The following is an 11,255-nucleotide window of genomic DNA, read 5'->3' on the forward strand; positions in this document are numbered from 1 at the left end:
ATTAAACTTACTACAAAACCATCAGAAGCACTGGAGTATAGAAAGATGGTTAAAAATTGTAAATTGGCCTGTATGGATAGTCAAGGCCAAATAATACAGGCCCTCATCTCCATTAATGTTTTCAATATTTATTATAAAAGTTATGTGAAACAGTTTACAAATTTAAGCAGGATATGACATAATCATATATGTGGCTTAAAAATATTCATTTTGACTTCTACCTCCAAGAAGATTGAATGTAGACATTTCCCTATTTTGTCCACTAATTACAACTAAAAATGTTGAATATTATTTACAAAAAAGCAAACATATTAAAATTCCAAAACCATAAAGACAAAGGCAGACAAGTAGGGACACTCAGGATCCAGGAAACACCACAGTGTTAAAGTGGTGTTTTATTTGCTTTATATATCCTAGACTAGATGCTGGAGGAGCCAGCACCTGAAAATTCTGCCAGGTACAGATGAATGTGTCCCAAGAAAAGCTGTTTTCCCCAGCAAGGAAAACAAGGAAAGGTGAATTATAGAAAAACAGAAAAATGTTGCACAATAATTGCTCTACTCCAACTAAGCACAAACTTGAGTCTCCAGTTTTACATCCACCAGCAAAGACCAAGTAAGTGGAAAGTCTAGATTTCCACCCTTGCTAGGTTGTGTTGAGATACCCCAAACCCTAGTCCCCTGGCAGGTAGTAATTATCTGTTGCCCCAAGTCAGTGGAGACCACATGGAGAGCATAGACATGTGTTTGTCCAGCCATAATGAATCATCCCCTCACCCCTCATGCTGGTTCAGGTTAGAAGTGGCCTACTACAGGGTTGGAACTTTCACCACTGCCCACAGGTACCAAGGCCACCCCCCTGCCCAAAGTGTCAGCGGGAACCAGGTGGGGAATATTAAGGAGACACTATTATCTCTCTTAACTATAATGGTATCAACAGAGACTTAGTGGGAAGCCATCACTACAGGGGGAAGCCATCACTACACACCCCAGGCCCAGCAATAATAAAGTGTCATTCCTATTCAAGTATAAACCCAGTCTAAGGGGGAACCTGGTACTCTAACTCAATATGGAAGTATCTACTTGTACCATCTCTTCCTTTCATTATTTTCATCTTTATTATTTAGAAAATTGTTGTTTAATTTCCATATGTTTGGAGATTTTCTTCTTATAGTTTCCTTAATGCTTTTCTATGTTTGATTCACCTGTGTTAGAGAACAGATTCTCATTTCCATTCTTATAAGTAATTTCTTGAGGTTTAGTTTCATGCCCTAATATTTTATTTGTTTCTTAGAACTCTCCTTCCAAAAATAGTAGAATGCACATTCTTTTCAAGCAATTTAAAATGGATGGAAATCATACAGAGTCTAAAAAATCTGTGGAACATAGAGTAAATCACAAAAGGAAATTTATATATATATATATATATATATATATATATATATATATATATTTAATTGAGAAATGAAAATATATCAACATGAGTGGTTCACATCTAAAGCACTGAGAGGAAAATTTGTACCATTGAATGGTTCCATTAAAAAAGAGAAATAGTCTCAAATAAATAAACTAAACCTCAGTTCAAGAACTTACAAAAAAGAAGAGCAAAATCTGTACAAAAGTAATCAGAAGGAAAGAAAATAATAAAGGTGAGAACAAAAACCAATGAAATTGAAAACAGAAAAAACAAAAGAGAAGATCAATGAAACAAATATATGCTTTTATAAAAAGATCAATGAAATTGAAGAATTTATAACAAAACTAATAAATGAAAAAATACCAATATCAATAATGAAATGAAGGTATCACTAGATACCTGGAAGTTGTAAAATGGACAAGAAAAGAATATTATGAAAAACTCTACACACATAAATTTGACAACTTAGATGAAGTGAACCAGTTTCTCAAAAAAGAACAAAATACCACAGATCACCCAAAACAGAATAGATAACTTTAATAGGCATGTAGTTATTCAGAAAGTTTAATTTATAATTCAAAACTTCACAAAAATAATCTTTTGTTTCAAATTATTGCATTGAACAATTTTATCAAATGTTTGAAGGAGAATTAACACCAATTAAATACAATTTCTTTCAGAAAATAGAATAGGAACCAGACATTATCCATTAATTCTTTGAAGGTAGCATCACTCTGATATCAAATTCAAAGTACAAAACAAATAAAATCTATAGAACAATACTCCTAATAAATATAGATGAATGGCAGATACATAAATATTTCACACAGTATTAGCGAATTGAACTCAGCAATAAATTTAAAAATGCATCATTCCATAGTGAAGTTTATTCCAAGGACACAAGGCTGGCTCAATATTTGAAAGTCAATCAAATAATAATAATAATAATAATTAGAATAATAATATTAACAGCCTGAAAACAATCCCACTGCAATCATATAAATAGCACCTACACAAAAGCCTGCCGAATTATACTGAATGGTGAAGGATTTAGTGTTTTCCCACTAAAATCAGGAACAAGTCAAAATGTCCTCTCTCACCACTCTTAAAATAGAACTGAAAATTCTATTTAGCAAAATAAGGCAAGAAAGGGAAACTGCAGTTTTGAAAGGAAGAAATTAAGCTGTATTTCCAGATGGCATTATTAACTAAAACTCTCAATGAATCGACAAAAAACTTATTAGAATTAAACATATTATGTTCATGGATAGGAAGACTCAACATATAATTATGTAAATTCTCTCCAAATCTATATACAAGTTAAATATAATACCTATGAAATCCAAGCAAGAGTATTTGTAGATACAGAGAATACATAAGGAAAGTCAGATGAACTAGAATAGCCCAAATAATTTTTTAAAAGAATGAAAATAGAAGATACCAGGCTTCCTTATTTTAAGAGTAATGATAAGTCTATAGTAATGAAGAATTCATGGTATTAATGGAAAGATAAATACACATCCATGGGACAGAATAGAAACCTAGAAATAGATCCATAAAGACATATCCAAAACAAATTCATTGGAGGAAGTAAAGTTGTTCAACAAATGGTGGTGAAATAATTAAACATAAATATTTATATATATGTATATAAAATATATATGTTTAAAGAATTATGCAGAATGAATTAAGCCAATCCCCAAAACTTCACCTCTTACATAAAAATAAACTCAAAAATAGATCATGGATTTAAATGTAAAACTATATAACTTTTACAAAAAAATAGAAAATCATTGGCTTTTAAGGCTAGGGAATTTTTTTTAAACTTGACATCAAAAACACAATCCATAAAAAGGACATTTGGTAAATTAGACTTTATTAAAATTAAAACCTCTGTGAAGAGGATGAAAGTGAAGCCACAATGTGGAAGAAAATATTTGGAAACAACATAAGTGATAAAGAACAAGGATCTAGAATATATATAAAAAACACATAAAACTAAACAAAAAAATTCTGATTTCTCCAATTAGAAAATGAACAAAAGTCAGTAACAAGCATTTTACCAAAGTTATACAGATGGAGAATAAGAACATGAAAAGATCATTATTACCAGAAAAATGCAAAGAAAAACCCACGGTGAAGTACTTATAATCTTATCATAATGGCTGAAACAAAAAATAGTGACATCAAATGCTAATGGAGATGTAAATAAATGATAACTAATACATTGCTGATGGGAAACAAAAGATGGTACTGCCACCCTGGAAAACAATTTGTTAATTTCTTTAAAAACTGAATATAACTACCACATGACCCATCAATTGCATTCTTGGGTCTTTTGTCTCAGAAATGAAATCTCATGTAAACACAAACACTTGTACAATTAATGTTTGCAGATGCTTTATTCATAATAGCCCAAATCTGGAATAACAAATTTTTTTCATACTTATATTTTGGATGAATATCTAAAGAATTATGCTGAATGAATTAAGCCAGTCCCAAAAGTTTACATAACTTTGTATGTTTTCATATAATATTCTCAGCCAGTTAAAATTATTGAGACGTAAAACAGTTTAGGCTGACGTGGGAAAGAAGGCAGGAGAGAAGTGGATATGGCTATAAAATAGCAATAAAAGGGATATTTATATAGATGGATATCTCCTGTATTTTGACTGTACCAATAACAATATCCTGACTTTGATCCTATGCTATAGTATATAAGATCATACCATTGGGGTAACTGGATAAAATATATATTGTATTTCTCTGTGTTATTTCTAAAAGCTACATGTATATCTATAATTATCTCAAATTGAGAAATTTAACTTCAAAATATATCTTTGGCTCAGGTGAATGTTGGAGATACAGAAGGCCAAATTGGATGCAATAGGAAGCTATTGAGTAATACATGGGAAGAGGTGATCATAAGCATGAACAAGGATAATAGTAGTGAAATAGAGAAAATGGACGGATTCTAGATATATAAAAGATGGGAAAAGCAGATGGATTTTGTGATGATTTAGATATGTTGATAAAGAGAAAAGAAGATTTCAAGGATGAGTGAATCCTAAGTTTTCTCACTTTTGAAGAGAACAATGTAGTTAATGGGATGGAGGAAGACAAAGTGAGTGATATTGTGTATCATATATATATATATATATATATATATATATATATATATATATATATATATATATATACACACACACACACACACACACACACACATACACACACTAATTATCAAGCTCAGAGGGAAGTATGTACACTCAGAGAACTAGTGAAGATCTTCTTAGTAGGAAAGATTTAAAAGATGTAAAATAAAGGGCTGGGGTTGTGGCTCAGTGGTAAAGCATTCACCTAGCATGTTCGAGGCCCTGAGTTCAATCCTCAGCACCACATAAAAATAAATAAAATAAAGGTATGGCATCCAACTACAACTAAAAAAATAAATATTAAAAAAAGATGGGTTTGGGGATGTGGCTCAAGTGGTAGTGTGCTTGCCTAGCATGTGTGAGGCACGGGATTTGATTCTCAGCACCACATAAAAATAAAATATTTTGTCCACCTAAAACTAAAAAATAAATATTAAAAAAAAATGTAAAATAAATTAGAAAGGTAGATCCAGGAGAGAAGCGAGTCAGAGACGTATAGGGGGAAAAAAAGAAACAGATCATAAAAATTAGTAAGAAAGTTTACTAATACTTGAAATATTATCCTCAATTATATGAATGAGTAACTGGACTCAGAATAATGACTGGTTGGTCATCAGACAGCAAATAGAAGAGCCTATACTGAAACTCATATCATTTTTTTCTTACTTTTGAGCTTTTAATTAATTTCCTGTGAAATATCTCCCAACAAAAACTGAATTCCAAAATCTATATCCCAATAATATACTTTAGGAGCACCTCCTTCATTTAAAAAAAATTAGGAAATAATATGAAAAAATGAATAATTTTAGGCAATGTTTATTTTTTATACTCAAGGATGATTCTTTCAAACCACAAAATTATCTTATACATTTTGAGAGAACAGATTCACCATAATCAGATAGATTCTCACATTTCTTTATGCTTGAAATTCTTAACTCAGTGTGAACAAATTAGGCAGAGTTGTGTTTGAGTAAGGAATCTATGAGTTAACATAATTAAATGTGAAAACATTGCACTTAACTGAACGTCCTCCTTTAAAAAATAATGTATCTACTTACATGTATTACTGGTATGTTTGGGCTTAATCACACTTATTTGTTTCAATTTTTTTTGTTTGTTTGCTGGATTGCTCACAATGCTTTCATTTTTTTTTCTTTCCTTTTCTTCAGTTGACCATGTTTTATTTAGTTTTTTCCCACTTGGTGATTTTAAAGGTAAACAATTATTTCCTATTCTTCTAGTTATTACCTTAACATTTTAAAAGATATGCTTAACCTTTTATTTTCTTAATCAACATTTGTTTATATCAATATTCTTCTTCATTAAACAGGCTTTCACTTTCTTTTCACTCTAGCTACTTGTCAGATTTTATTATAATCACCAGAATTTTGTTTGTATCTACAATTTTTGCATTACATCATTACTTTTTAACAACCATTGCTTACCATAGTATCAAAATTTATGTAGATGGATCCATATGGTTTAGTGATTTGCTTAGTTTCTGTATACTTAGTATGCTTTTTTCATGTCCCACATCTTCCTTCCTCTTTGTTTCACTTTCCGTTTTGTGGAATATATCTACATAAGTAATTTGGCTGGGTATAAAAGTCTAGGTTTAAAATTATGTTCTGGAGAATTATGAAGATATTGTTTATTGTTCCCTAGCATGTATTGAAGTTAAAATGTTGAATGGTAACATCATTCCAATTCCTGTAGAATATGCTTATTATTTTCATTTCCATGCTTTATACTTATTCCTGTGGCTCCTTATCTTTTAACATTTTGTCCATAGCTTTGTTCTTTAGTAAGGTGTTTATAAAGGATCCCTTGTCTTGAATTTTTACCTTACTACTATGATTTTCTAGTCTGCACTTTTTTTCCATTATGCCATCTACTCAGCATTTTATTTTATTTTTTTTAATTTTTTATTGTTGGTTGTTCAAAACATTACATAGTTCGTGATATATCATATTTCACACTTTGATTCAAGTGGGTTATGAACTCCCATTTTTACCCCATATACAGATTGCAGAATCACATCAGTTACACATCCATTGATTTACATATTGCCATACTAGTGTCTGTTGTATTCTGCTGCCTTTCCTATCCTCTACTATTTTAGAGGATAAAATAGTAGATAAAATAGTAGCCTTTACTATCCCCCCTCCCCTCCCCTCCCCTCCCCTGTTCTCTCTCTACCCCCTCTATTGTCATTCATTTCTCCCCCTTGTATTATTTTTCCCTTTCCCCTCACTTCCTCTTGTATGTACTTTCGTATAACCCTGAGGGTCTCCTTCCATTTCCATGTAATTTCCCTTCTCTCTCCCTTTCCCTCCCACCTCTCATCCCTGTTTAATGTTAATCTTCTTCTCATGCTCTTCGTCCCTACTCTGTTCTTGGTTACTCTCCTTATATCAAAGAAGACATTTGGCATTTGTTTTTTAGGGATTGGCTAGCTTCACTTAGCATAATCTGCTCTAATGCCATCCATTTCCCTGCAAATTCTATGATTTTGTCATTTTTTAATGCAGAGTAATACTCCATTGTGTATAAATGCCACATTTTTTTTATCCATTCGTCTATTGAAGGGCATCTAGGTTGGTTCCACAGTCTTGCTATTGTGAATTGTGCTGCTATGAACATCGATGTAGCAGTATCCCTGTAGCATGCTCTTTTTAGGTCTTTAGGGAATAGACCGAGAAGGGAAATAGCTGGGTCAAATGGTGGTTCCATTCCCAGCTTTCCAAGAAATCTCCATACTCCTTTCCAAATTGGCTGCACCAATTTGCAGTCCCACCAGCAATGTACAAGTGTACCCTTTTCCCCACATCCTCGCCAGCACTTGTTGTTGTTTGACTTCATAATGGCTGCCAATCTTACTGGAGTAAGATGGTATCTTAGGGTGGTTTTGATTTGCATTTCTCTGACTGCTAGAGATGGTGAGCATTTTTTCATGTACTTGTTGATTGATTGTATGTCCTCCTCTGAGAAGTGTCTGTTCAGGTCCTTGGCCCATTTGTTGATTGGGTTGTTTGTTATCTTATTGTCTAATTTTTTGAGTTCTTTGTATACTCTGGATATTAGGGCTCTATCTGAAGTGTGAGGAGTAAAGATTTGTTCCCAGGATGTAGGCTCCCTATTTACCTCTCTTATTGTTTCTTTTGCTGTGAAAAAACTTTTTAGTTTGAGTAAGTCCCATTTGTTGATTCTAGTTATTAACTTTTGTGCTATGGGTGTCCTATTGAGGAATTTGGAGCCTGACCCCACAGTATGTAGATCGTAGCCAACTTTTTCTTCTATCAGACGGCGTGTCTCTGATTTGATATCAAGCTCCTTGATCCATTTTGAATTCACTTTTGTGCATGGCGAGAGAAAGGGATTCAGTTTCATTTTGTTGCATATGGATTTCCAGTTTTCCCAGCACCATTTGTTGAAGATTCTATCCTTCCTCCATTGCATGCCTTTAGCCCCTTTATCAAATATAAGGTAGTTGTAGTTTTGTGGATTGGTTTCTGTGTCCTCTATTCTGTACCATTGGTCCACCCGCCTGTTTTGGTCCCAAAACGTTCTACAAAGAAACTATTAGAGCTAATAAATGAATTCAGCAAAGTGGCAGGATATAAAATCAACATGCATAAATCAAAGGCATTCCTGTATATCAGTGACAAATCCTCTGAAATGGAAATGAGGACAACCACTCCATTCACAATATCCTCAAAAAAAATAAAATACTTGGGAATCAACCTAACAAAAGAGGTGAAAGACTTATACAATGAAAACTACAGAACCCTAAAGAGAGAAATAGAAGAAGATCTTAGAAGATGGAAAAATATACCCCGTTCATGGATAGGCAGAACTAACATCATCAAAATGGCGATATTACCAAAAGTTCTCTATAGGTTTAATGCAATGCCAATCAAAATCCCAATGGCATTTCTTGTAGAAATAGAGAAAGCAATCATGGAATTCATATGGAAAAATAAAAGACCCAGAATAGCAAAAACAATGCTAAGCAGGAAATGTGAATCAGGCGGTATAGCGATACCAGACTTCAAACTATACTACAGAGCAATAGTAACAAAAACAGCATGGTACTGGAACCAGCATTTTATTTTAATGATCAGATTTTAATGTCCAAAGACTATTGCATATGAGCCTGGTCTTTGGGAGTCAGAAATGATGGAGTTTAAAGGATACAATATCTGCTCAAATCTCTCTGAGAACATTAAGCAAGTGGGTTGTGAATACTTCCTCTTACTCTACAAATTCTGTTTCCCTTGGGGGTTACCTCTGGTTTTTGGTGTTTGTTTTCCTTAAATATTTGATAGTTCCTGGGTATCTGTCTCTACTTAAGTACATTTTAATTGCTAAATGTTTGGAACGGAGTTAACGTACTGATTGCTTAGCTTAAGACTATCAGTATTTTTGACTAGAAGAGTATGGGACATTCAGTCTAGCAGAATGACCAGGTATTTTGTTTCTAGATGTGTAGGCTTCTTCCTTCTGATTACATTTAAAGACCTGGACATTTCCTAACCTCTGGAACACATGAACTTCATGTGCTTAGTAAACCATTTATAATCTCAAGTGCAAATAATAAAAACAAGCTATGTAACTGTTTAAATTAGAAAGGAATTCAACTTAAAAGATCAAAATATACCTGTATTTAAAGAGTATCTATATTTAAATTTTTATTTTATTTTGTTTTATTGATTCTTTTTAGTTTTATATATAAAATTAGGATAAATTTGACATAATCACAAAAACATGGAATATAATTTGTGATTCAGTCTAATTCAGTCTCAAGCACCTCCCTCTCCCCCTTCCCCTTCCCTGCTCCCATCCATCTACTCTACTGATTTTTCTGAAATTTATTTATAGTTTTATATTTAATTACTCTCTTGGATATACTTGATGCTGAGATTCATTAAGGTATATTCATGTATGTACATATGAAAGTTTAGTCAGATTATTTGAATTTTGATCTGATTTATTCTTGATCTTATATTTTTTTTCAGGATATGCTAGTCTTTGATTAGTATGTGCCTAAGAAAGCAAAATTATATAACATTAAAAATTATATAGATTTCAACTACAAGCACACACACACAAAAAAAAACTAAATGGAAATGTAAGACCTCCCAAATATTGGAGATGTTAAATAAGATTCAGTAAAATATGTTACATAAATGAAGAGTATTGGGGTGTTTCCACAGATGACTTGGTATTTCAAAATGCCCTTTAGATAACAGAATACACACAGAATAGATCATATTTAATAGTGCAGTCTCTCTCTAAACACTGTTTATCAGTATTCTCTACATTCTGGGTCAACTTAAATGCAGTTGGGGAACTTAAGTAATAAAGTTTCCAAAAGGATCTTACAATCATGTAGTCTCCTCTATTATGTCAGCTCAGGGCATGAATTATAAACCCAATGGAACTTTAGTGTATTTGGTTTTATATATGCTTGGAAAATGTCTTACAGTACCTTCAATTTATGGTTTTAAACAGGTGACTTCTTTGTAGTTTTTAATAGGTAAATGCCAAAGAAAGAATTAAAAATGTTGAAATGTCTGCATATTTTCTCATACATTTGACAGGTACCTAATGACTAATATATAAAAAAATGCCAATTATTTATCAGTCAATCTAGAAACTGCACAAGGGCAGAGATACTAAAACCATGTACTATAAGTCTAATATAAGATGTCATATTCCTTTCAAAGTAGAGTACCAAGTATAGCATTAATAGGTTAGAAAGACTGTTGTTCTAGAACTGAAAAACCATGCACTTTTTCTTCCCTATACCATAAACCTTCTGGTGTTTACCCTTCATCACAATTAATGTTCTTTCTTTTTTATAACTTTATTTTATCTTTTTATTTATTCTTATGTAGTGCTGATATCAAACCCAGGGCCTTGCAGGTGCAAGGCAAGTGCTCTACCACTGAGCCATAACCGCAGCCCCACAAATAATGTTCTATTTCCAAGACATCTATATTCCAGAAGCAATTAGACGTTTATCTTCTTATCATCATTGCTTAACTCCTGATTTCCTCAGTTCTGTTCCTAATATACAACCTCCATATCTATACCATGACCTGGTCAACAAATGCAATCCCTTATTCTTTGACTTTAGTGGGCACATCACACTTTGTCTCAATTACTGTTTTAAATATATATATATATATATATATATATATATATATATATATATACACATATTAAAGTGGATTACATCATTGAAATAAAAATCATTAATTTGCTGGAAAATTCCTCCAAAACTTCCCTTAGTTCTGAATATTTCTAGTTTGGGTTCCAGTGCATAAAGTGATTTGTGGGAGACAATCACTCTTAGTTAGCCATTCACTTAAATTATTTTAATGTTTTATGATTTATAAATTTGCATAGCTCCATTGAATACTGATGATAACAAACCTGTTGAGTAAAACAGAGGGAAAGAGTAATATGTGTATATGTATATACAGTGGATATACTAGACAATTTGTGACCTTGCCCTGCTTCAAAATAATATAATATTTGTTTTTCATTTACTTTCAATTCATATTGTATCTCATTAACTTGAATAATCCAGGTATTCCAAAAAGCAAAAGTAAGGTCAAATGCATGCTATTAGTAATTAGAATAATATACCTTTAATAATAGCAAGTAGTCACTGTT

Source organism: Marmota monax, unplaced genomic scaffold (assembly GCF_021218885.2).
Source record: "Marmota monax isolate L192 unplaced genomic scaffold, Marmota_monax_Labrador192_F-V1.1 WCK01_AAM20220418_F8-fsc00176, whole genome shotgun sequence".
Lineage (NCBI taxonomy): Eukaryota > Metazoa > Chordata > Mammalia > Rodentia > Sciuridae > Marmota > Marmota monax.